The 27,697-nt window shown below is 39.7% G+C and overlaps 1 protein-coding gene and 1 long non-coding RNA gene across 7 annotated transcripts in view; one reads left to right on the forward strand and one right to left on the reverse strand.

Annotated features, from left to right (window-relative positions):
* Rad51b (RAD51 paralog B) overlaps positions 1–27,697 on the forward strand; it is a 509,707-nt gene that overhangs the window by 115,390 nt on the left and 366,620 nt on the right. The window lies entirely within an intron of this gene.
* LOC116080696 lies at positions 15,000–17,479 on the reverse strand. Its single transcript, XR_004114554.1, has 2 exons — positions 17,438–17,479; positions 15,000–15,339 (listed from the first exon to the last, which is right to left on the reverse strand). It is a non-coding gene; the product is annotated as an uncharacterized LOC116080696 (long non-coding RNA).

Consider the following 27,697-nt stretch of genomic DNA (forward strand, 5'->3'; position numbering starts at 1 on the left):
GGGTCCCTTGGGTGGGACCATGGAAGGTATCTGGGAAGACTTTGGAAACAGATTTTTTGATTTTCTTGAGTCGTATGGTATCATGTGGGTCACATGGTATCACGGGTGAGAGTGCCTGTGCTTGGACTTTTCTAGTGCAAAGAGATTTAGGGGATAGATCAAGATACGTTTTGAAGAACTAGCACTCGTGATTTAGCACAAATTCCACTGCTTTATCATTACTCATCTTAAAATGTTCTGACATCTACTCAGGGTTGATCACATCATCTTCTGGGCCTGTAGTAATGTTACACCTATATTATAATTTTCGGGGTGAATTCATTATTTTTATGGGCTTTATCTGCCTGAGGTATTAAGTTATAAGTACTTTGAGAACTGATTGATTTTAATATTTTTTTTTTTTAGTGCTTTGCACAAATTAATTCTTAAGTCTTCGTTGCACCAAGATATCTAAAGCCATTCCTTCTTAAGCTGGTATTTAGTAATTTATCAATACTTTTAGTGTTTGTATGTATGTGGTACACGAGTGTGCATGTTATCTCTGTGTGTGATCATGTGTGTAGATGTGTATGCACGTGTGTTCTTGTGTGTGTGTAGGCCTGAGGTTAACATCAGCATCCTTCAGAATTGCTGCCCACACAAATGATCATCCTTTGACTGTTGCCTGCTTGCAGATAGTCTCAACTCTTCCATTGTTTCTGGCCCATTTCTGCTTTTCTTTCCTACTAGCTCAGGTGTCTGCCATCTTTTTTTTTGCAACAGCTGGGAGGTAACTATTATGATTTGGCTTTGTTTTTCTTCTAGTTCCTATAAACCATCATGCCTAAAATTCCTAGTGTACTTTTGCTATTGTCATTTCACTGTTTTTCAGAGGTTTCCAGTGTCTGGCCCTAGTCCACTGAATCACGTGTCACTAAAAGCCAGTCCTTTCTCACTGGAACCTGTCCTGCTGTAGTGTTAGAACAGTTAGTGGCAAGCAGGTTAGTGGTTGTTATGGGGATTGCTTATAGCCGTAACCTTGCTGTGAGTTTAAAAAGATTTAGGAAATGTGAAAGAATAGAAAAAAAGACAAAAATAATAATCACCTCATCCACCATGTTATTCAGTCTGTAGGCACTCTAAGAGTGGAGAGACAAAGAATTTTGAGCTTTTGTGTCACTTGAAGGTTGTTATTGTTTAAGTCCTAGATTGTTTATTCAGACCAAATGGCTCCCTGTCTCACTAACACAACTTAAAGTTTAGATTTATGGGCTGGGCCTTTTCAGTGTGGGGATATTCCTTATGCTGGAAGACTTTGGATGCTTATATACTCTTGATTAAGTATTGTTAGGTCCTTTCCCAACACTGTGAGCTTCTGCTATGAGCACTTAGCCTAAAATCAGATTGGATTAATTGAAGAATAAGCAGAGTTTGGCAGATTGATAGCATTTAAATGCGTATGGTAAAATTTAGGTTTCATACAAGGGATGGCCCAGCAAGCACAACTTATGTGCATAGTCTCTCAGCCAAATAGTCACAAACGTTCCGAAAGAGTTCATTGTGAGAGTGATTAGATTTTTCTGTATTTAGTTACTCTAATATTGACAATATTTCTCATTTTGGATGATCTCCTGGGTGAAAAGTACAGATGTACAAAATTGTAAAAAAAAAACAAAAACAAAAACAAAAACAAAAAACAGAAGCCCTGAGGTAATAATACTTTTATATCTTTCTAAAAATGGAAGAAGTATATTGGACAGTTGGGAATTTTAATTACTGGATTGTTTATTCTCTGTTGATTAGCTTAACTAACCATCTGAATGCTCTTCAGGCAGCTTATTTTCATAACCATGGCATGTCTGCCTTACTTACCAGGAACCGGTTCCTGTCTGCTCATAGTCTAGAAGGAGGGCTGTGCTTAAACCTCAGCCTAGGAGTTTTCCCTTTAACTTTAATTTTACATTCTTGAGCAAACTGAATAAAATTTCTTTCTACACATGAGCTCACTTCCTCACTCCCATACCCATTCCAACTTCTAAGGGCCTTCTGATTTATAGACTTTCAAAAAATTTTTCCCTTCCAATTTAAATGTCAGTAATTAGCTTCTCCCTGATCTGGAACTTTAATATGAGGACAGTTGTGCTTGGTTTGGCATTAGACTGGGCATCTCTGAGTGAGGTCATAGGCTCAGGCTTCCAGTAGCCAGAGGAGCAGGCCTCCAGCAGTATCCTTGGCACACTGAGGACCCAGAAAACAACTTTGCTACTTGGACTGAGTCTCCTCGGCATCTCTTTGACTAGAGTTGTGTTCTGGCTGCACCAATTCCAGTTTGAATAACTGGTCCCTGACCCCGTGTTTGATGTGATTAAGGAGTTTATTTATGTCCAAGAGACAGAGGTACAAACTGTTAACAGCTGTAAATACTGTAAATTTAGTTGATTAAGTTGTATGTAGACAAATTTCTAGTGGGAAATGGTTCCCTAAAACGTCCAGCTCACTTACACACGGAGGTAATATGGCTCTTTCTTCCCATTTCCCGCAATTTCCTGCCAAGAATAATAGACATTTTCTTGCAGAGCATGGACACTGAAAATTAGAAGTAGTCAATGTTTTATCAGTAACAGCGGGCTGTCATGAAGCTCAGTACACAAACAGATGTCTGTGTACATGCTTAGAGAAGCAGTTGGAGCCAACAGAGATAATGTCCTTCAGACACTATTCTAGCGGGTGTCACTTCCACCGAGACATGTATTGGAATCGAATGATGAATGGATTGGCCTACATTTTTATTTATAAACAAAATTCAGGGAAGTGTGCACTTTTAGTGTATAATAATAGGCTGAACAAAAAGGAACAGAAAGAGAAAGAGAGGGAGAGAGAGATTAATTTGGTATATAGATTCTTCTCTGTGAATTATACTAAAAATGAGTCTACTCAGGCCATAGTATCTGGAGTTGGTCCTGTGCCACAGTGATCCATACCCAAATACAGTTGGGAGAGAGCTGGTCTCCCAGAAGTGTTGACATACCTGTGAGCACAAGTAACACCACCACTTCTGCTCAAATTCCTGGCCCAAGAGGGACCTACCCAGAGTCATCAGGACACAGGAACCAATGAACAACCAGGGACAGGATCCTTCGGGTTTCTCTCTGCACCCAGAGCTGACGCTGTGCCACAGCTCTCCATACCCAAATTCCTCCTGGAGAGAACTGGCCTCCCAGGAGTGCTGACACACAGGGTTGTAGGAGGGACAAGCCACAGTCAGAAACAGCAAGACCAGCTAACACCAGAGATAACCAGATGGCAAGAGGCAAAGGCAAGAACATAAGCAACAGAAACCATGGCTACTTGGCATCATCAGAAACCAGTTCGCCACCACAGTGAGCCCTGGATATTCCAACACACCAGAAAATCAAGACTCTGATTTAAAATCACATCTCATGATGATGATAGGGAACTTTAAGAAGGTCATAAATAACTCCCTTAAAGAAATACAGGAGAGGGCTGGAGAGATGGCTCAGCCGTTAAAAGCTAGGCTCACAACCAAAAATATAAGAAATACAGGAGAACACAGGTAAACAGCTAGAAGCCCTTAAAGAGGAAACACAAAAATCCTTTTAAAAAAAATTATAGGAAAACACAACCAAACAGGTGAAGGAATTGAACAAAACCTTCCAGTATCTAAAAATAGAACTAGATATAATAAAGAAATCACAAAGGAACACATCCCTGGAGATAGAAAACCTAGGAAAGAGATCAGGGGTCATAGATGCAAGCATCACTAACAGAATACAAGAGATAGAAGAGAGAATCTCAGGTGCAGAAGATATCATAGAAAACATTGACACAACAGTCAAAGAAAATACAAAAAGCTCCAAACCCAAAACATCTAGAAAGTCCAGGACACAATGAGAAGGCAAAACCTAGGATAATAGTTATAGAAGAGAGCAAAGATTCCCGACTCATAGGGCCAGTAAATATCTTCAACAAAATTATAGAAAAAAAAGTTCCCTAACAAAGAAAGAGATGCCCATAAACATACAAGAGGCCTATAGAACTCCAATAGATTGGACCAGAAAAGAAATACCTCACACCACATAATAGTCAAAACACCAAATGCACAAGAATATCAAAAGCAGTAAGGGAAAAGGGTCAAGTAACATATAAAGGCAGACCTATTAGAATTACACCACACTTCTCAGCAGAGACTATGAAAGCTAGAAGATCCTAGGCAGATGCCATCCAGACCTTAAGAGAACACAAATGCCAGCCCAGGCTACTATACCCAGCAAAACTCTCAGTTATCATAGATGGAGAAACCAAGATACTCCATGACAAAACCAAATTTGCACAATATATTTCCACAAATCCAGCCCTACAAAGGATAATAGATGGAAAACTCCAATACAAGGAGGGAAACTACACCTTAGAAAAAGCAAGAAAATAATCTTCTTTCAACAAACCCAAAAGAAGATAACTACACAAACATAAAAATAACATCAACAATAACAGGAAGTAGCAATCACTATTCCTTAATATCTCTTAACATTAATGGACTCAATTCCTCAATAAAAAGACATAGAAAAACAGACTGGATACAAAATCAGGACCCAGCATTTTGCTGCATACAGGAAATGCACCTCAGTGTCAAAGAGAGATGCTATCTCAGAGAAAAGGGGTGGAAAACAATTTTCCAAGCAAATGGTCCCAAGAAACAAGTTGGAGTAGCCATTCTAATATTGAATAAAATCAACTTTCAACCAAAAGTTATCAAAAAGGATAAGAAAGGACACTTCATACTCATCAAAGAAAAAAATCTACTACAAAGAACCCTCAGTTCTGAACATCTATGCTTCAAATGCAAGGGCACCCACATTCAGAAAAGAAACTTTACTAAAGCTCAAAGCACACATCGCACCCCACACAATAATAGTGGAAGACTTCAACACCCCACTCTCAATGGACAGATCATGGAAACACAAAGTAAACAGAGACACATTGAAAATAACAGAAGTTATGGATCAAATTGATTTAACAGATATCTATAGAATATTTCATTGTAAAACTAAAGAATATACTTTCTTTTCAGCACCTCATAGTGCCTTCTCCAAAACTGACCATATAATCGTTCACAAAACAAGCCTCAACAGATATAAGCCGACTGAAATAATTCCGTGCATCCTATCAGATCACCACGGACTAAGGCAGCAAAAACAACAGAAAGCCCACATACACATGGAAGTTGAACAACGCCCTACTCAATGATAACTTGGTCAAGGAAGAAATAAAGAAAGAAATTAGAGACTTTTTAGAACTTAATGAAAATGAAGGCATAACATACCTAAACTTATGGGACACAATGAAAGCAGTGCTAAGAGGAAAACTCATCTCTGAGTGCCTCCAAAAAGAAACTGGAGAGAGCATACACTACCAGCTCGACAGCACACCTGAATGCTCTAGAACAAAAAGAAGCAAATGCACCCAAGAGGAATAGAAGGCAAAAAATTAGCAAACTCAGGGCTGAAATCAACCAAGTAGAAACAAAAAGAACTATACAAAGAATCAACAAAACCAGGAACTGGTTCTTTGAGAAAATCAACAAGATAGATGAACCCTTAGCCAGACCAATTAGAGGGCACAGAGACAGTATCCAAATTAATAAAATCAGAAATGAAAAGGGAGATATAACAGAAACTGAGGAAATTCAAAAAAATCATTAGATCCTATTACAAAAGCCTATATTCAACAAAACTGGAAAATCTGGATGAAACTTCTCTGAGTGCTGGAAGCTGGAAGGGCAGGCACTTGTTGGTGAGAAGGGTGAGTGTGTGAAGCCTGAACACACTCCTGAGACAACTGGATGTTGTTGATCCTAATGGAGGGGTGTAATATCCTCAGAGTTATATGCTTAGTGCTTGTGTTATACTTCACGTGTAAGAACAAATAAGAAATACAGACTTGAAAAATTAAAACAAAGAATAAATATTTATAAAAGCATTTTCTGCATTTTGCTAGTGAACCGTCACTGTCATTTGTTTATTTGAAAGAATCAAAAATCTTAATCACTAGTCCTCCACGGACACTGCATTTCCTTGAGAGGTGGTGTGAAGCTTAGTTCTTGTCAGTTTGTACAAGCGAGTCACCTGAGAGCAAGGGACCCAACTGAGGGAATACTTTCACCAGACTGGCATGTGAGCATGCCCGTGTGACATTTTCTTGATTGTTGATTGGTGTGGGGGCAGGCTCGGCAACTGTGGGTGACGCCACCCTTGGGCAGGTGGTCCTGGGTCATGTAAGAAATCAGGCTATGCAAGCCAGTAAGCAGCGTTTCTCCAAGGTCTCTACTCTAGTCCTGCCTCCATTTTTTCCACCTTGGGTTCCTGCCTTGGCTTCCCTCATTGATAGATTGTGGCCTGGTAGCAGTAAGATCAGATACACACCTTCCCCCAAGAGCTTTAGGTCAGTCTTTTATCACAGCACTAGAAACCACACTAGGACAAATGGTGTGGCCAAATGGTAAAGAGCAGCGGCCCCAGAGAGCCACGGTCATAGCTGTCTTGCTGTCTCCTTAATCTTAGATTCCTTGCTTCTTCATTCTCTGATTGAGTTTCCTTCTCGATAAAGGTGGCACTCACCTCATGGCGTCATTGTTAAAAATGGTTCATTATATGAGAAAACAACACATTGTCAGCCCTGAGTGGGAGCTCTTGTTCATCAAGCTCCTCTCCCATCACCCATTAAAGACACACATTGAATGAGCATCCCTGTAGCACAACAATGAATATTTAGGAGATGTGGGATGTAACTGGAGAAGGAAGAGGTCTCTTCTGGTCACTACAGCCTTGGTGGAGGGGATAGACTATTACATGTGACAGTGTATGCAGAGGATGGAGAACTGTCCCCCTCCTCAGGTGCTGGGGGTGGAACCCAGAGCCTACACATGCTGGGCTAGCTCCCAGCCTCAAACAGAGAGGCTTTTTTTTCAGCCTTAAACAATTATTTCAGTTGCATGTGATACCATTTGTAACTTAAAAAATTTTTTATTTTTTATAGACCTTTTAAATTCTTCAGCATGATAAGCCCTCTGTTCATTGCATCCCAGCATTATTTTATGGTCCGGCAATCCTTATTTTTTAAATTAAGTCATCACTTTTTTTTTTCTGTCTTTGGCATTTCTGAATTTCTAGCAGCTACTCGGGTGTAGTCCCAGAATGCTTTGCGCCAGCCTGATGCAAACACTTAGATGTCTACTGCCTGCTTTTAAAGTTCTTTTATTAATTTTTCTTTTACATTATTTTAACTATTAATCAATTTATATTATCAAATAATTAACCATTAATAATCCATCAATATTTTAATTACTAATTATTTAACTAATTAATGGGAACACACATGGCACTGCACATGTGTGGAGGCCAGAGGACAAGCTGCAGGAGTCAGTTCTTTCTTTGTACCATGTGGTCTCCATTGATTGAACACAGCTTGTCATATTTGGTGGCGAGCCCTTACCCACTGAGCCATCTCACCACCCTACTCTGAAAAGGTTTGTAAAGGCATACACTGGTAGAAAAATAGTAGCATGAAGTGAAGTAAACTCACTATGTGAGTAGTCAGGGCAATTTCCGGAGGTTATATGGTGATAAGAAACCCTCTTGGGCAGCATTTTCTACTTTCCAGAGTGTTCCACATGGCCACCTCAGGCCATTGGCATGCTAAACCTGGGCAAGCAGTCAGGAAGGTTGTACAGAAGAACACTATTATGTAGTGTTCACATCGGTAGGCGCAACTGGTACAAATGCCCACCAGAAAAACTAAGAGCAAAGTGTAGTAGCAGAAGAAGCAAGTAATCAGTTTATTACCTTTGATTTAATAGCACTTATAAAAGTGTGCATTCCTAGCATTTCATTTTTACTGGTGTCTCTACTTGACAATTAACTTAGGAAAGGTTTGACAATGTAACAGTTAGTAACCCTGGACCCCGTACAACTCACTACCTTCATCTCTGTGTGACTCTGGCTAGCAATGTTAGTACTAGCAATTTTACTAAGGAAATTACCTACATATTGTGTAAAGCACAAAGATATTCCAGATGGTGTTATTAATAACAGCCAAGAAATTGGAAACAACACAGTTATTTAAAATGAATTGTGGTTAAATCAATTCATTGGAATGTTCCCTATAATTAAAGGTGACTTCTTTGAAGACTTTGTAACAACAGGAAAATTCCACATGTTCAAATGAAAATGAAAAAAAATTAAAAAAGAATGTGGAATATCTGCTCCATATAGAATGGCAACACTTAAAATTCTTAAATCTGCTAATAGCAGAAGTAAATGCTAGTGTTTGAAGATCGTAAGAGCATGGCACTGTCCTCTTTTTATTCATCTCAAAATTTCCAATAATTAATGTTTCTTGTATGCATATGAGAAATATAGTATCACCTTTTGTTCATAACAAAACTGTAACATCCTTAGATTTTTGCTGCATTTAAGGATAGTATCAAAGTATATCTCTTATTTTACAAATTAAGTATTTTAATTTAACACTAAGGAGAATATATACAAACTGAATTGGCTTTCTAATAGATTGATATCCAATTTCTTTTGTCCCTGATTTTATGTATAAACCATTGTGGATTTCCATAGGGGATTTGAAATTTTTATAAAAATGATACTTAAATTTTAAAAACTTTATAAGCTGTATTATAAAATTCATAAAACTGTAATGTACTAAGCAGTTAACTGTCACTTAAGAAAATTGGAGGTGTGTGGTTCTAAAACAGCCTGGATCCTGCAGACCCTACATTCCTGTCCTGGCTGATCTGTGTGTGGTTGAATTTCTATCTCATTTATAACCTGCCTTACTTCCTGAAGGCATTTCTCAGATCTTTTCAAATTATCTTCAAATACAGATAATCTAATTTCACAGACTTTTAGAAAACAGTTTAAACTATGTTCTCTGTCCTTTTTAGTCAGTAACGAACGGGTTAATTTTGGCAGGCAAGCTAAGCTCCTGTGCAGTTTTCCCTTCCAGATTAAGATGTGATGAAACAAATACCCGTAGCAGCAGCATACCATGCAGGAGGAAATGCCATCTCGATGACTTCTTAAAGCCACTAATTTAAACATCAGAGCAAGCCCCTGTCAGCTTTTCTTCATCCCAAAGTTGTAATATCTCTTCCACTTTATTGACTTGCTGTGGACAGGTTTCAACAGGGATTTGGTTTGAAAAGTAATTCTTGGTGTTTTTATAGAGAAGAGACAGGAGTGTCCCACGATCGCCCCAGTTCTGAGTTCCTTCTCTCCTGGGAACTCCTGCTACCTTTGTTTGTTTGTTTGTCTTGTGGATCTCTCCCTGAAATACTGTCATCTTTTTGAGAGATGTGTCGGGGACAGTGAAGAAAAGACTTTGAACTTTATTTACTAATGTGCAAGATCCCAACGTTTGGCTTATCCTGTTACTAGTTGTGAGATCCTGGATAATTATTTGGGCTTTAGACATATCTCTGAAATTAAGATAATTTTCCCTAGCTTGCTGGATTACTGAGAGGCCTAGAGATAAAGCATATACTAGTCCTACCATAGAGTCAGTGTCTAGTGAAGGGCATCTACCTGATTATCAGCCTTTTGGTTTTAGTTGAGTGAATAATTGCTTGTGAGGAAAGTTTTTATTCATGAATCACCTTTAAATAACCCCTTCTCTCTCCCCCCTCACATACACACACACACACACACACACACACACACACACACACACACACACACACTCACACATACTCTCTCACACACATTCTCTTTCTCTCTCATGTATACTCTTTTCATACACATACACACTCTCTTACACATACATATTCTCTGTCTCTCTGTCTCTGTCTCTCTCTGTCTCTGTCTGTCTCTGTCTCTCTCTGTCTCTCTCTCTCTCTCTCTCACACACACACACACACACACACACACATACACACACACACACACACACACACACACACACACACACACAGGGTTTTGATGAATGTAGTATAGGGTTGGCTGCCAGATTGTAAAGGAGCCTTGTAAGGAAACTAAAAAGGAGTGAGGAGAGATGAGAGAGAACTTGAGAGTGGAGTGACACACACATTTTGGAATATTGTAATGGTCAGCACAGCTGATCCTATGGCTAAATGAATTTGGAAAAAGTTTGAAAACTGGTCACCTTGGAATTTGGTAATTTTACTGATTTCTATGGTCACTGGTGTGTGTATGTGTGTGTGCGTGTGCGTGTGTATGTGTGTGTGTGTGTGTGTGTGTGTGCGCTCTTGAGATTGTATGTGTGGTACGCATGTGTACATGTCTCTGAGTGCACCTGTCTATGGGGGCCAGAGGTTGATGTCAGGTGTCATTTCCCATCACTGTCCACATTATGTTTTCTGAGACAGTGCTTCTCAGTGAACTCAGAGCTTGGAGATTTGGATAGGCCTAGACCAGCTAGCTAAGGAAGTCCCTGGGATCCTCCTATCCCTGCCTCTCAGTGCTAGAATTACAGATGTGCACCACTGTGCCCATCCTTTACATGGTTTACACGTGTGCTGGGGATCTAAACCTGGGTCCTCATGCTTGTATGGCAAGCACTTCAGTGACTCATTCATCTCTCTAGCCTCAGTATTTATAATCTTGTTGATAAAGTAGGGGGATGTAGCACATGCTTGGAAAGAAAACGTTTCAACATGCAATAGCATCAATTAAGATTAGGAGATTATATATAACAAAGACAACAGTATTAATTGTATTGTTTACTTGGCCTTAGAGTGCTGCATTATACTTCAGGATGACTGCTAGAACCCCATCTATTATATCGGTATTGAGGATAAGAATGTGTCTCCTGCCTTTCAGAATTTTCTTTGAAATTGTTCACAGCACATTTTTTTTTCCTAAAATCTGTCACATGGTCACAAAACAAACTGTTGCTACTTAGGGGTCTGGATTGGTTAATTTTTCTCTGCCAGTTAAACAATTAAAAGGTGGAAAATTTTCCACTGTAACAGGTAGCAATGGGGGAAATCTTAGACACAGAAGACAGAACCAGCTTGTCAAAAAAAGCATTTATTGGAGGCGAGGAAACACACAGCAAGGCACAGAGAAAGACCTTCGCCAAGCAGAGGGGGGCTCAGGACAGCCTCTCTCTGAGGGATGGTCAGGGTCTTTGAAGAGGTCGTCTTCCCCCAACTCAGGGTCGGTCCTATTGGAACAAAGACAGTTTGATAAGTCCACACATTCGGGCAAAACATGTCTGCCTATCAGCGACTCTGTCCATAACTACTACTGATGATCAGGAAATACTGTCTTTAGGGGATTCTTATAACTAGGAAGGAGGGAAAACTCAATACTGAGCAACAATAATGTATGTAGCAATAATCTCTCTTTTGGTCTAATAGGGGTTTGGGGGTATTTTTTGTTTGTTTGTTTTGGAATTGATGAGGTTTTTTTTTCTATTCTAAAAACAAACACAAAAGTTGACATGCTTGAGATCACATGTAAACTCTCTGGTCCAAATCTAAGCAGGATGGTTAGTAAGGCTCCTCATCCTTCTCTTTCTCACTTTTCAAACTGTCAGTGTCTAAAAACCATTTGAGATTAGAGATTTATACCAGGAACACATTTCCTTTTAGGAAAAACAAATCAAGAAATACAGAGGACTAAAAAAGTAGGGAAATAAAACTAAATTTAATGTTCATTCTTACCATTTCTTGGCATGCATCTGTTAACATTTAATATTTATAGTATGCCGTTGGTACTGGAGATGGATAGTTGTAATGATTGTACCATCATGTGACTGTATTCCCTGTCACTGAACTGTGCACTTGAGAGTATTGAAAATAATCTATTTTATGTATATTGAGCTATTGTAAGAGACAAGACTGGGCATACAGCTCAGTGATAGAATATTTGCCTAGCATGTGCAGGGCCATCGGTCCAGTCATCAGCATCATAGAAGACAAAACCAAACCAAACCATGAATTGTTTACAAAAATGATATATTCAGCATATTGCCTTGTACTGTGTCATTTTTATTCAAAATGAAAAGAGAACACCTTTGCATGTAAGTAAATACCACTTTGAAGCATGATTTTGTGACCAAGTATTTACTTTAACCTTTGGCTGGGCTGCCTTTATTCAGAGGATGTTGAACAAATGAGGAGTGTTAGTCTAGTCCTTTTAACATGGGTTTACAGAGAGCTTTGTGGTGCGTGGAGAAGGCTGAGCACATAGCCAGATGTGGCAACAGAAACTCGCTTAGCTCCTTAAATGGTGTCTGCTTGTTCAAATGATTCTAAATAAACTACTTTGCTCAGCTGTTAATATGGCAGTTTCAATCCCCAGTTTGTTTGTTTGTTTTTGTATAAAAGGATATCTTTTATCTATTTCTCAGATTCATACTTTTCTTGGATTTCTCCCCAACTGTGTTACTGTCGTGTTAGAACAGCCAGGGTGAAAGAGAACATACATGGTGCGTCACAGTTTGAGAGTTCCTTGGCACAAGCACGAGGTTAAGTGAAGCAGACATGGCTCCTGGCTTGGCCTTGGGCAAGCCATTTTCAGAACCACTCTCCCTGATGTGAGATCTGGCTGTCCCCTGAGATAGTTTCCCTCCAGCCACTCTGGGAGGAGGCTTGCTGTCTTCTGTCATCTTCCATGGGCGCTGTGTCTTCCCAAGTCCTCACTGTGTCTTTGATGATTATGTTTTTTCCTGTGCTGGAAACATTCTGTTTGGGCAAACTAGTAGTTACTTCTTTCCTGGCCATCTTTACCAGCTGACCTCAACTCTGCAGCTCCTCTCTCCCCTCTGCCTCCCTGCACCTTCAGTCTCCCCCATGACTCTTGTAATACCCTCTTTAATCTTCTTTTAAAAACCTCATCTTTGAGACCTTTTTCTTCTCTGACACTTTCCTCCATCTGTCACTCCTCAACCCCCTCTTTGCCCTGCATGATTTGTCTGTGAATGTGTAGGCACTTTCCCCTTTCTGACCATAACTTTTGTTTTTCTAATATATATATACTAGCTATTCGACCTGAAGGGACCTTGGGATTCTAAGGAACAAGTTTGTTGCTATCCCCACTGCACTACTTTGTATCTCACAGGCCACACCTCTAACTTCTCTCTTGTCAATTGTAACTCTTATACCCTACTATCAGGTACCTGTGCCTACTGAGTTCCCAGCAGTGGATGACATGGGTTTTTCTGCAGCTGCTCCTGAGCTGCTCAGTTCATTGAAGAAAACTGTAGAGTGAGATTCATGGTACAGTTTTAGAGGGTCAGTCCATTATCATCATAGCAGGAATCATGGCATCATCCAGACTGACTTGGTGCAAGAGAAGGGGCTGAGAGTTCTATATCTTGATCTGAAGGCATCCAGGAGGGGACTGTCTTCAGCAGGTAGCCAGGAGGACAGTCTCTCACCCTGGGCAGAGGTTAAGCATAGACTTCAAAACCCACCCCCACAGTGACACACTTCTTTCAAAAGGTCGCACCTACTTCAACAAGCCCATGTCTAATAGTGCCACTTCCCACGGGCCAACTGTATTCCAACCACCACATTCGGCAAGGTATGTGAGATTTCTCAGCCTTAGTTTCCTTGTGTGTTAGTTGAAGATAATAAACCTTGTGTCGTGGAGTTGTTCTAAATGTTAAAAGCAATAAAATAGATTCTGAGAGATGTCTCATTGATTAAGAGCACTGCCTGCTCTTCCAGATGACTCAAATTTAGTTCCCAGCACCCACATGGTGGTCCAAAATCATCTGTAACTGTAGTAACAGATCTGACAACAGACAAGGAAATAGTGTATAAACATAATGCATCCAGGCAAAACAAATTTTTTTTATTAGATATTTTCTTTATTTACATGTAAATTTCTCCCTTCCCAGTTTCCCCTCTAAAAAACAAAGAAACAAACAAAAACAACAAAAACAAACCCCAGCTGCCTCCCCACTCCCCATGCCTGCCACCCCACCCTCTTCTGCTTATAGGCCCTGGCATTCCCCCACACTGGGGCACAGAACCTTCACAGGGCTGAGGTCCTCTCCTCCCATTGATGACCAAATTTGCAATCCTCCACTATACACACACTGCCAGAGCAATCAGTCCCACTGTGTGTACTCCTTGGTTGGTGGTTGAGACTCTGGGAGCTCTGAGGGTACTAGTTAGTTCATATTGTTGTTCGTCCTAAGGGGCTGCAAACCCCTCAGCTCCATTGATCCTTTCTCTAACTCCTTCACTGGGGACCCTGTGCTCAGTCGGCAACCAACAAATTGGGAAAAGATCTTTACCAACCCTATATTTGATAGAGGGCTACTATCCAATGTATACAAAGAACTCAAGAAGTTAAATTCCAGAGAACCAAATAACCCTACTAAAAAATGGGGTACAGAGCTAAACAAAGAATTCTCAGTTGATGAACACCAAATGGCTGAGAAGCACCTAAAGAAATGTTTTTTGTTTTTTTTTTTTTAATTTAAAAAGTGATAAAACACTTGAAACACTAAACTCTGTGGCTGGTTTGTTGAAAGGCCTTTTGTTTATGATCACGTTCTTTCTCTTGTGCCCTGCCTTATTCTTTCACAGAAAGAAAGTTTGTCCTGTTTCATTTGAGGACCCGATGCTCTCTTAACCTGTTCTAGCTTCTCTGAGCTCTTTATATCCTATTCATTTTGGAGTCCACTTCTGTTTGGCTTTGGAGGTATCCCAAAACCTCTCCCTAATCTCATTGCTTCTCAGCCCCTCCCGCTCTTAACCTATTCTTCTTTCAGTGACCTTATTCCTCAGTGGATCCAGGTCAGAAGCCCAGAGGGTACCCTGTTCTCTTTTTCTTCTAGCCCCTCACATTCCATTATCAAGCAACCTTCTGATAATGTGAACTTTAAATAATTCTTAACCTTTTCTCAGTCTCCCTTTTAGATACTTCTGTTCCAGCCCAAGGGATTGTTGCTTCCACAACATTGTAGCAGTAGCATCTACCATCCACCCCATAGTATTCTCAAGATCACAAAGCTGATAATATGGATTCTCTTCAGAAATAACCAAGGAGCTTCTTTCTCTTCTAAGAAGAGCATCTTGATGAGACCCTAGTCATCTTTAGCTTTGTCTTGTCTTCTTGTTGCCCTGTCCATGCCTTTGTTCCACTGGGTTGGAGTTCCTTTCACTTCATTTAGTGTCAGCTGCTTATAAGCTGACTGTGTATGAGGTCTGCTATCCCATAGCTAGCAGGCAGTACCTTCTCATCACAGCTCTTGTTTTTTATACATTGTTTCTTGTCCTCTCAGGATCCTGGAGACAGGAGCCACATCTTTTTGCTTGTCAGTGTATCACCCATTCTCCAGCCTGGTGCCTGCCTTGTAATAAGATGAATTGTTAAATGTTGAATGCTTCAGTCAGGAGAAACCGATCTTATAAATAATTGCATATGTTAAGATTCAGAGCCACAAATAGTATTCCTGCATTTAGTTTTAGATATTTATTTGAATGCAAGTATGGGGAAAATAATGAGGCTTCTTTTCAACATACACCCTTATTTTCACACATTCCTTTGCTTTAAAATCTTTTATGTTTATTTCCATTCTGAATTGCAGACACTGAAGCCTTTTTTTTCTTTTTTTTTCCTATTTGGATGCTTTTGAGAGTAAAATGCCTTTTAACATTAGTGTTTCTGTCAGCCATCGGCCCCCTTACTATATTTAGATGACATTCACAAGGGTAATTTTGTGAAATTTTCAATTAAGAAATTACATTTGTATTATGCCATCTTTAGTTCAGCTCATCCTCAATGAGAATGAATCCCACTGCCAGGCTCTCCAAGAAGCTGAGTAGAAAGCTCTGGGAGGCTACATGGCTGTGGCTTACTCTGACTGAGCCACATCACTGCCTTTCCTGTGGGCCTCTCTCTTCATGGGGGATTGGATTAGCCAACCTCTCCCTCCTACTCACCCCTGAAAGCTCTGGGATGTCCTGGGGAAGTATGTGTGTATAGTCTGTTACCCCGTAGCTAAGCCATACTACCTTGTCTTACTATGCATTCATTGTCTCATCTGTGCTGGTGTTTTCTGTGCTGTCTGTCTCTCAGGATCAATTGCAGTATTAAAATGTCACTGGGAAGTTCCAGAAATAGCTAGTTAATAGATTATTTTTTTAAAGATCAAATTTTTAAATATATGTGTATATGTCTATGGGAGTATATGTCCCAGGTATGCAGGTGCCTGGAGATGATGCCGGTCCCCTGGAGCTAGAATAGTTGAAAGCCACCCAATGTAAGTGCTGAGAACCAAACTCATGTCCTCTGGGAAATCAGCAAGCCCTTTTAACTGCTGGGCAGTCTCCCCAGTCCCTGTAATAAGTTTTTAATAACACTTTATAGTATTGCTGCCATTGTTCCATTTACCTGTTGTTAATCTCTCACTGTACCTAGTCTGTAAAGATAATGAGGAGGAGGGTACGTAGGAAAAAACACAGTAAGTGTAAAGTTTGTTACTCTCCTTAAGCAGCATCTGGAATACATCCTCCATATGTAGGGATGGGGATTAATGTGATTCAACTGAGAAGTACTTTCTTAGGCCTGGTGTACTGGCTAATTTGGTATGCCAACTTGACACAGGCTGGAGTTATCACAGAGAAGGGAGCTTCAGGTGAGGAAGTGCCTCCATGAGATCCAGCTGTGGGGCATTTTCTCAATTAGTGATCAAGGGGGTAGGGCCCCTTGTGGGTGGTGCCATCCCTGGACTGGAAGTCTTGGGTTCTATAAGAGAGCAGGCTGAGCAAGCAAGGGGAAGCAAGCCAGTAAGGAACATCTCTCCATGGCCTCTGCGTCAGTTTCTGCTTCCTGACCTGCTTGAGTTCTAGTCCTGACTTCCTCTGGTGATCAACAGCAATATGGAAGTAAGCTGAATAAACCCTTTCCTCCCCAACTTGCTTCTTGGTCATGATGTTTGTGCAGGAATAGAAACCCTGACTAAGACAGCCTGGTGTGGTAGCACATCGAGGATCTTTGTGAGTTCAAGGCCAGCGTGATCTACTTAGTGAGTTCCAGGCTAGCCAGAGTTACACTGCAAGCCCTTATCTCAACAACAACAACAACAACAACACAACAAAACAAACAAACAAAACAAAAGAAATATTTTCTTAATTTTTGAAAGATAGATGTTGGAACATAGTTATTGTTTGTGCTTGATTCTATTGTTTCTTTAAAAAACATTTTTTTTTTTAAATTTTCAGTCCAAGGTACAGAGGAGTTACTCTGTTTTAGCTTTTAAGGAGTTGGTACTTTACTTTAGAGGGGATTTTGAACACTTCTTGCTGTACTTTGAATTTAACCCATTAGAAATGCCTGTGGTCTCAAAGGCATTGGAGGGTAAGACTTGTCAACACTCTAATTGAACCAAAGATTAAACAATTTTGCTTTTAAAATTTTGTTCAGCTTCTTTTTAGTTATTTACTTACTTTTCACAAGAGGAAGGGTCATTGAGTGTGGCTTCTCTTGGGATCCATGACTCTTGCCTTGTTCTCCTGAGTCTCCCTGGGATTGCTATCCTGTGTTGTATCACTATGCCTGATTGTTAGTCACCACAATAAGCATTGCTTAGCTACAAAAATGCTAAGAAAAGAGATTATATAACCTTATCAAGATCAATGAGAAAAGGAGGTAAGTAATGAAGATAGTGAATATGACAGTGAATATGTAGTTTTGGGATAAAGACACAATTTGTAGCTTCCATCTTAAAGTCCCTAGAGGGAGTTCCTCAATCACAGACATCCGGGGGAAAGGACATACCATTCCATTTCCTCATATTCTTCTTTGGTAAGGGTCTATGCTGAGAACCTGGATGCCTCATACCTCAACAGCACAGGGATCTCAAAGACCAAGAAGACAAAAAAAAAAGCAATGTGAAACAAAGCCCACAAAAACACCCCGGCGTTGTTGGCCAACTACACAAGACCTGTAGAGTTCACCAACTACACAAGACCTATAGAGGTCACCAACTACACAAGACCTGTAGAGGTCACCAACTACACAAGACCTGTAGAGGTCAAGCCAGACAGGATTCCAGTACCAAGAGGGGAAGTGGACAGGACATCCCACCCTAACTGAGGAGCTAATAAGAGTTGATACCTTCTGGGAAAGGGAAATCAGTTTTCCCCAATGGATTGTCACTGTACTGTATATTGACCACACTCTAGGGCAAGCCCCATGCCTAGAAGTAGCTGGATGCCAGTTTTATAATGCCAGTCAAATGAAGCACTTCTGTTGTATCTACATATTCAAATACTCACAAAATGTTATTAATAATGATGTTTTTTTTCCAAAAGGAATCTACCAAAATTCCACTATTGAATGAGATAAGAAAATAAAAAACTACCTGAGTCTCCTTTCGTTGAGTACTAATATTCAAGATGAGGATTTCCTTATAACTACTTTACAGTGTTAATATTCCAGGGAAGGATCCTAGCTGCCATTTTTAATCCCATTTCTATGAGAAAAATATATCCACAGCTCCCCAGGGAGCAGTGAGCAATCAACACTGCTTCCCCATCTCCCCGCTTCCTGTCAGTGCTGCTCCCTTGTCATGAAGTAGCTTATTAAGTAAGTGTCTGGCATTTAAGATGTGTGGAGTACTGTAACTTAAACTTTAGGGAACACAAGAGCTAAGCTGTTGCCATCATTATACCTTCATAGTTAAAAATGGAAATTATATGAATTACAGACCTGAGAGTCTTTAGAGAGAAGATCCAACGGAAAACACTATGCACCAGCCCTTAATAACTTAAATGCAAATACTGGCATCTGTCCAGAAACTAAGTTTCAATTAAGTATAATTGTTCCATCTTACAAAGTCTTGTTCCCACCAAGAATTCTTGGCAGACATAGTGAAGACTTCTCAGGAAAGAGGCAGGAGGGGGCTGCAGAGAGCCCTGATGGATCCTTAAGAGTAACTAACTCTTCTAAAGTGAGGAGTGGGGTCTGGGAATCACGCACCCTGATTTTCCTCTGGTTTTCTAATCACGAGTCTGGTTTCTTTGCTTGTCTCCTGCTTGTTCAGAAGTTGTAATTTGTAGCGAGAGCTTAAGTGGATGTTATAGAAAGTGGAAATGAGATAAGATCTAGATGGCTGTTTGTGGGTTTAGTTTCAAAGATCATATTTATCTAGAAAATAAGCAAGTAGGGTCAGCAGGCATTTTCCGTGAGCAATATCTGTTCCTGGCATTTCACTCTGGCCACCATTGGTGTCCCCACAATCTCTCAAAGCTCCCCTGCTTTGTGTCAGAACGCCCCACCAAGAGATCAAAGCTTTCCTGTGTGTTACTTATTGTAGCCTCCCATTGTTCTGGTACCATGTGACTCTATTTTTTAAGCCAAGTGTAGACAGGTAAATCTTCTCACTTGGAGCATACAATGTGGCAAATGAGGGGCAGAAATAGACTGCATAGTGAGACTCATCCTGGGCCTTAGGTTTCGGGAGCAGCAGACAGGCCTTCCTGTAAACAGGCCTTTGGCAGGAAGGGTGTGTGGGAGCCTGTGCCTGTGCCGCTGCCTAGCTGTTTACTGTTTGCCTGTTGGTATAGAGGACTGAGGGAAGCAGCACAAGGCCTCATTTCAGCTGTGCTGAGCTGAGCTTCTGCGGGGAGGGTATTGGAGGGGTGTTGGAGGATGGCTCTTCTTCGGGGTTAATCTCTGAATTTATGCTTGGTTTGGGATTTTTTTCCTCAGATCACTGCTAAGGAAAGTTTGGGAAAGTTTTGATTTTTTTTTTTTAATTCAGATTTCATGTGTGGAGGCCAAACTTTTGAAATAATATATATTCTAAAACTAGGCCACAATGAAATGAGAATTTTAAGACTGCATTTAAAAAAAACTTACTTTTGAGAATTACTTACATGAACATTATATCTCCATGACTCCTTCCTCCCCATCCCCCATTCTAAAATTCTACATTTTAAAGAGAATTTACATTCATCTTCTCATCTGGCAGCACACTCCTAAAATAGAAATTTTATTGTAAAAATATATTAAATTTTAAGTTAATTCATTAACCTACATTGCTATAGATTAAATTTTATAAAAATGCTAGTCAGTTTGCCTTGTAGCATATTTTGTTTTAAGATAGTTTTCAAAGTAGTCTATTTTAACATTTTAGTTGTTTTTACTTGTTTTTTGAAATAATGGTTTTAGTGTTCATAATACTTACTTGGTAATGCTTTCCTTTTTTAATGACTTTTTCTCAAGTTAATCCTGTGCTAAACTTGTGCTATAATCGAAAAGGAACACTGGAACCTATGGGTGTCTCCTCTTCTTGCACCCCACGGATGCTCCCCCTATGGGTGTCTTCGGTGCTGTAACTGGACATTGTAAGAGTTTCTGTAAACTCTTCATGCAGCTCGGGCACCTTGAGTTTGTGACTGACTCTCACTGTGTTTCTCTCATGTTTGTTTTGCGGTGTAATAGACTTGACAGCTGTAAACCTTTCCATATGTTCCATCTTGTAGAGATAAACTTTTTCCTTAGCTTTGAAGACTCACTTCTGAAATAAACAACCCCAACAGACTTTATAGGAGGTTTTGGAAAGTCCTCACGTAAGCATGCCCTCCATGAAATGAAGGTGGTTGACTTTCCGCCCCTGTAATATAAACTAGGTAATTGAACTTTTCCAGGGGACAAGGAGTGCCTTAATAGGTTTTTGTTTTTCAAAGGTTTGCCAGAGCAGTGCAGACTCATGTTTGAAAGTCTTTAAAAGTACTAGTTAACATCATAAATGACTATTTTATGCAATATAAATTCTTTAATTCACTGAGTGATTTACTTTGGCTAAAAGGATTAGTGAAATAGCTTTGGGTTTGCTTGTAATTTCCTCTTTTATCTTTTACAAATTAAAAAGTTAGTATTGGTATATAATGATGACATCAAAAGCACATTTTGGAAATTGTCTTGGAGAAAACCTCTTTATGATGTGTTTTAAGTAACTGCATATTTATTTTTGTTCTCTTAGCAAATCAAAACTTTCTGATACATTTTATTTGTTAAAATCAATGTAAACATTTATTCTTATATTGATGCCCTCACTTCCTAGACCAGTATGTTTTGTTCATATTACTCTTCTCCCAGAGGTGGGTATGGGTGCTTTTATTTTTTGATTTCCTGAAAGCCTGGAGATAGACATGTTTTGTATATTTTCTAGTTAACTATAAATTCAGGTACATAAGACATGAATTATAATACCTTTAGATTCATTTTTGTTATTATCATCATCTCCTTAGCACACAGAATTTACCAGATTCATTCAAGAGAGTTTTTGACTTTAAGAACTCAAAATTGGCATCTAAATCTGGTATGTGGGATATGGTTCATGGCCAATGTGTACCTAAGCCAGGCTGTTCTGATCTCTGAAAGCTAATGACTAAAGTTTCAGAATTTGTATGAGCTGGTTATCATTAGATATTAAAATATAAAAACTTACCACTAAATACATTATTCTAAATAGCTATAAATAATTCTAAATAGTGCTCTATAATCAATATTTTGTAATTATCTTACTACATCTTATATAGACTTGCTCATTTGAAATAATTTGTGTCTATTGTGGGTGTAGATTATTGGAAATACTATATAATGTTACTTATGACTCTGATTTCCTACACAGCTTCATGTTCACTGACATGTTTGCATTTTAATAAACCTCAGTAGAAGTAATTACATTATGGAAATCAAGCTGAAATCAGGATCTATTATTTTGTTCTCCAGTCTTAAGAGTAATGGGGGAAATGTTAATAATGTATATTAAGCTTAAATGAAGGTCATGTTTATATGCTAATTATCTTATGAATATCACAAAAATCAGAAAATAGTTTTTCAATGTGATTAAAAGCTACTTTCTAGCCATGAACAATGTGGGCCATCTTAAGAGCAATTGAATGAATGAAGTTTTGGCATACACATTTGTTCTCATTTTCTTTTAACTCATCAGCAACAACAAATCTTGAGCCACACATAAAAGAGATATATTAAGGGTATGTTTTGGGCATCTTAGATTATTACCATTACTATTTTGTATGCTGGGGATCGAATACAAGGCCTTGTGCAGACAGGCAGGTATTCTACCTCTGAGCAAGCCCTCTGGGAAGGTTTGATAGTACATATACCATCCTGAGCTGGCCTTGCTCTGTTTCCCTCCGGTTCTCTGACACTCAGTGCCTGCTTTCATTTGCTATGCGTCCTTCTGCTTTTTGCTTTCTCTGCTTCTCTCATGATTGCATGTTTTACATAATCAGCAGGCTTGGAAGGCCCTGTAAATGCAGTCTTCTGGAAATGGTCAGAGGTTGAGGAATTCGATGGTTAGAACCACTAATGGGGATCTTCTGGAAGCACTCATTGTGTTGGACATTAGAAGGCTGAGTGTTTGTGATGGATGCTGCTGGTTGCCGTTTCTAAAGGATTCTGGTGCTTACCAGGATTCCATCAGTGCATTGTCTTTGTGGTCTCCTCATTGTTTTCCTTCCAGTCCTGTATACACAGGGTTTGTAGACACTGCACTAGGTTTGTACAATTAGAGTCCCTCTTTCTTGCTATTTATTTAGTTGTTTGTTTTTGTCTCAGGAATGATTAGGTATTTGAGTATAGAAATCAGGACCATTTCTGAGACCAGGGCTTGGTTTCTTGGTTATTGGTGGCCAAATATGTAGTATTTATAGTAGATAGTAGTCATATATATATATATATATATATATATATATATTATTTCATGTTTTAAAGTTTGAATGGAATTAAATGGGAGTTAACTCTTTTGAATTAAAGAAAGCACTGAAAGAAAACTGCATTCATCATCAGAACAGTAGAGGAAAAACCCCTCTATTATTCATTACATTTTGTAAAGCAAGAAACAAAGAAGTCTAGTTGTTTCTTACCACAGTCATTTTCGACTGGAGAGGTTTGTTTATTAGCCAACTCCGACACACCCCTCTCCTAAGCCCAGACTTCTTTTTAATGGTCTTCAATTTCGCAATCATTTAGAAGTGAGTTTTTTTTCCTTTCCACCACATTTTTTAGTACACACCCTCTTCCCTCCTCTCTGCCATACTTTTGTTTCCTTGAGAAAGGAGAGTCCCCTTGAGAGCGTAGAATAAACATTTCTTTGTGAAGTGTGACTTATTTATGCTTCAGGGGTTGTCAATGTGTACACAATAGGGAAGGTGATGGAGGCTTCTAGGCATGCCAAGCCAGCATTTTGTGCATGTTGGGGCCAAAGCGTTCTTTAAGAAGGCTGAAAACATTTTTAACAAGTCAGAACATTTTTACAATTTCCATATTTATCAAACATGTCAGGGAATGGAATCGTAAAGCCTTCCAGGGATTAACTGGCTATAGGACTTGAATGGCTTTGTTAAGATGGAGGAAGCTACCTTCTCAGCACTAGTTGATTTGCTCTAATAACCACAAGAGTGAGAATGTGGGTGAGCCCTGCAGGAGGAGAGGTAATCCTGAGGAGAAAATGCTCTTTGAATGGGGAAAAAAAATATCTTCCAACAGGGTGACTCTTCTGAGGGAGTTCAGCAGATCTAACTAAGTTCACTGACCCAAAGCTTCTGTTTTATTAATTCTCCTATTGGTGGTTCTTGATCTTTGACACAGACACATGAGTCAAAACAAACCAAGAGTCATATAGATGCTCCCAAACACAGGTGGCCTTGCTTTTTTGGGACTTGGCAAAAGTTCATATTTGTTTTCAGATGTTTGGGGTTCAGCAGACTCTCGCTTGCATTTGCCAGCGCTTTCCTTTGAATTTTAGCTTAGAAATATATTGGGTGGAATTTAATTGGTGATTCATTTGCACAATACCAGAAGGCTGCCTTCGGAAGGTGATGACTGAGAAATGTAGTACATATGCCATCCTGAGCTGGCCTTGCTCTGTTTCCCTCCGGTTCTCTGACACTCAGTGCCTGCTTTCATTTGCTATGCATCCCTTTTGTTTTTTGCTTTCTCTGCTTCTCTCATGATTGCATGTTTTACATAATCAGCAGGCTTGGAAGGCCCTTACATGCAGTTTTTGATGCTCCCTCATTCTAATGTGGGGAGATTCAGGCTTCACATATTTTCTGTAAGATTTGGAAGTTATTTAGTTATGGAGTGGCCCTCAAATCCATCATGGGAGCTCTACAAAGGCAAACCAGATCTTACCCCTCTGGCATGGTCTCTGAACCTTTAGAAAAGTTGCAGGATTAATATGCAACCCTGGGCCAATAGTTAGTTTTAAAGTTCGTGTTCAAATGGATTTTCAACAGCTAAATCTAGAGCTAACTCCTTTTAGAGAAATACATAAGAATTTTTTTTTTAAAGACAAAATAACAAAGAGAATAGATGTAAGGATTTGTGACATGAGAAGCTTGGAGATGACGGATCCCCAACAACACCTGGGTTAAAGTAAGTGCCACAGATGACTCCCATTTCAGTTGGTAGGAAAGGGAGAAATGTGTGCAACTTTATGAATGAGGATTAAGACATAAGCTTTTAAAGAACAGAAAAAAAAAGCTGTGGTGAAATATGGCGCCCAACTTGTTGCTGCCTCTCCGGTTGCAAGGGAGCATGGCGAAGGACTGGTTTTGTCACCACCTGCAGCTTCCTTCATTTGTAATCCCAGAAAAAGCAATGCCAGCAGTCCCAGCAAACAGTTCAGATTGTGCCTCCAGCAGAAGGAAGTGTTTTGAGCAAATTGACGGGATTATTTTGAAACTAACCAGCCAGAAGTATTGGGAAATCGTAGCCCGGAATTGTTCAGTTCCAAAGAGGGTAGTACAGCCTGTTCACGTCACTCTGAGCTGAAGGTTTTCAGCCTATCTGGGTCGTCTTGAGGATTTTCTTCTTTATGTCAGTCAATGTGTTCTTCAAACTGCTTAAAATGCCTCAAAGGCAGAGTCTGTTTTAAGTCCTTGATCTTATCTCTGATTTAGCTGGTCAGAAGAGAGGTGATCTACAGAGTCATGCTAGCTTAGGTCTGTTTTACATTCACATATATTTGATTTTGGCATATGAAAAAATATCCATGGTTTTCTTTTTAAACTTTTGTCCTGGCTATATTAAAACAGACAAGTCAGTAAATAATAATAACCCATCCCTCCTCTTTCTTTCCCTAACCTATGTCTGTCTGTCTTTCTTTCTTTCTTCCTTCCTCCCTTTCTTTCTTTCTTTCTTTCTTTCTTTCTTTCTTTCTTTCTTTCTTTCTTTCTTTCTTTCTTTCCCTCCTTCCTCCTTCCTTCCTTCCTTCCTTCCTTCTTTTCTTCCTTTCTTCTTCCTTCCTTCCTTCCTTCCTTCTTTTCTTCCTTCCTTTCTGTCTTATCAATTATAACTTAATTAGGGAATATTGATCACTAGTGGGGACACTGTTTCAGTTTATGTGTTCAGTTGTGATCTATTGCGGTGGGTGTGGCTTGGTGAAGTTGAAAGGCAAGGGTGGATCAATGAGTCACATTTTAGAATGCTGAATGAGTTTTTATGCTCTGAAGCAGCCTTAGGCTTGGACTTCTGCACGCAGTAGAGAAGCTCTGTGACATTTTAAGCACAGCTTTTGTCCTGAGCTTCCCATCTGCCACAGTGCCTTTTCCATAGGCGAGCTTGATTAATTCATTTCTGCTTTTAGTTCAGTTAATTCTCCAGTGTTCTGTATCCTTAATATACAATCAAGTATTGAATACTACTTTATGCCGAAGTCCATTACCTTTGTAGGAAGCTAAAACTAATGAAGACTGTGTAAGTCAGGAGCATTACATTTAGTTTTTCATATTGACTTGTATATTTTGAAGTGGTCTGCTCATCTGCCTTTTAAATTACAGTCAAGAAGTAGAACCTTCTTATGAGTAAATATTTGAAAATACATCAGTACTGTACTTATTGCTATTCTACAGTACATACAGATGACATGGGAGAGGCCTTGTGTTACATGGACTTGGAAAAACCAGAGCAAGACAGAGAAACCCTCAGGGTGACAATATAGTTTCTTCATAACACTTAGAAAAATGATGAGTTTCAGAAATGGGTTATTTCTTTCGTGAAGTCCGGAAGTAGACTTTCCTGTTTTCTTTCCTTGGTGATGCCACAGGGGGAGCCTCACTAGCCCTTAAGGTGCCCTGTGGAAATTTCAGCTCACACGTCTCCTCATGAGGAAAGATTCTGGAGGAAATGCTGGTTTATCATGTTGCTTTTTAGAGCATTGCTCCAAAAAAACGTTTAAAACCATTTGTACACTTTCTGTGGTTTTCAGTATAAAAATGGTACTATTGATACTTGTCAGTGAATCAGACCTGAACACATTCTGTGGTTTTCAGTTTTAAGATGAGCCTAAGTATTGATACTTCCCAGTGAGTTGGGTGGCATGATGCCAAGGCTCTGCCTAAGCACAGCATTTATACTGAGTGCATTGCAACTCTCTGAGGAAAAGGATTTAAGGCTGACCGTGGTACCTTCTCTATGGCTTTCTTCTTCTGTCTCTCTCTGGTTCTCTGTGTCTCTTTCTGTCCATCTGTCTGTCTCTTTGTCTGTCTGTCTCCTCTGTCTGTCTGTCTGTCTCTCTCTCTCTGTTTTTCTCTCTCTCTGTCTCTCTTTCTCTGTCTCTGTCTCTCTCTCTCTCTCTGTGATATTTAAATTTTCCTATTTACCTATAGTATTGAAAGACATTTCACATCATATACTCAGCACAGGAAATTTTATTATAACCTCTAGCTACATAAATGAAGGCTCTCCTTAGAAGTAAGCCTAAAGTCTATTTGTGTCTGTGTGTGCAGTGTAAATGATCATTCTCTAAGACCCTAAAGAACAGCAATTGGACAACCTTCGGAGAAGTAGAAGGACCAAGTATTAGAGAAGGAAAATAAGATTTCCCAAAAGAGCTATAGCCTTGTTCTTGAGGGAGCCAAGGCTTCAAAGAGAGAAAGTTCTGTCAGTCTATACTTGACAGGGCAGGAAATGCCCCCACTGGCTCCTCTTGTGTGTAAAGTCTTGAAAGAAAATCAGTTATGCAAATAGTGATTATTAAAGAAAGGCATTTTCACTGTGGGAAACTTGAAAAGAATAAGGAAAACCAAGGAACAGCTACCTCTGCCCTAAGATGAGTGCTAACTCCAAGCGCTCGTCATTTCCCTTCCGCTCTTTACTTACTAGTGCTACATGTAAATATAAATACGTAACTACAATTTACAGAGTCTATTTAGTGCTCTTTTCTTTCTAATTTGTGTTATTGGTCAAATTTTTAGACTTAGGAGCTCTGTTGCGTATGTAGAAAAGTAGGCAATTTTACTACTTTTAAAAGGCGATTATGATAATCACATACTCAGGAAAGGGGCTCCTGGGACCTAGCAAAGCATGAGAAGTTTAGGTTCAGCACAGTAGAGTGCAGGGCAGGGGCACCAGCTGGGGTGATCTGTGTTGCCCACATCCTGGAACTCAAAGCGGTAGTTTTTTGTCCTCTACACTGTGCTGTGAGGCTGTCAGGATGCAGCTCTGGTTAGACTTTAGCTGTTAGTTGCCCTAGCAATGCTCTACAGACCACCAGAAGGACTGTGGTCTGACTTGGTGCAGCTTCCTTAGGAACCGCTGGTGGTTGATTTGGAGCTCATCGGAAGCTAACATCTCAAACAAACAAACACCTTACTCAAACCCTGATATGGCATGAGGGTGGCCATGCTCATGTGCAGATGGCACAGCTGCTACTGCTTATCCATGGT

Source organism: Mastomys coucha, unplaced genomic scaffold (genome assembly GCF_008632895.1).
Source record: "Mastomys coucha isolate ucsf_1 unplaced genomic scaffold, UCSF_Mcou_1 pScaffold6, whole genome shotgun sequence".
Taxonomy (NCBI): Eukaryota; Metazoa; Chordata; class Mammalia; order Rodentia; family Muridae; genus Mastomys; species Mastomys coucha.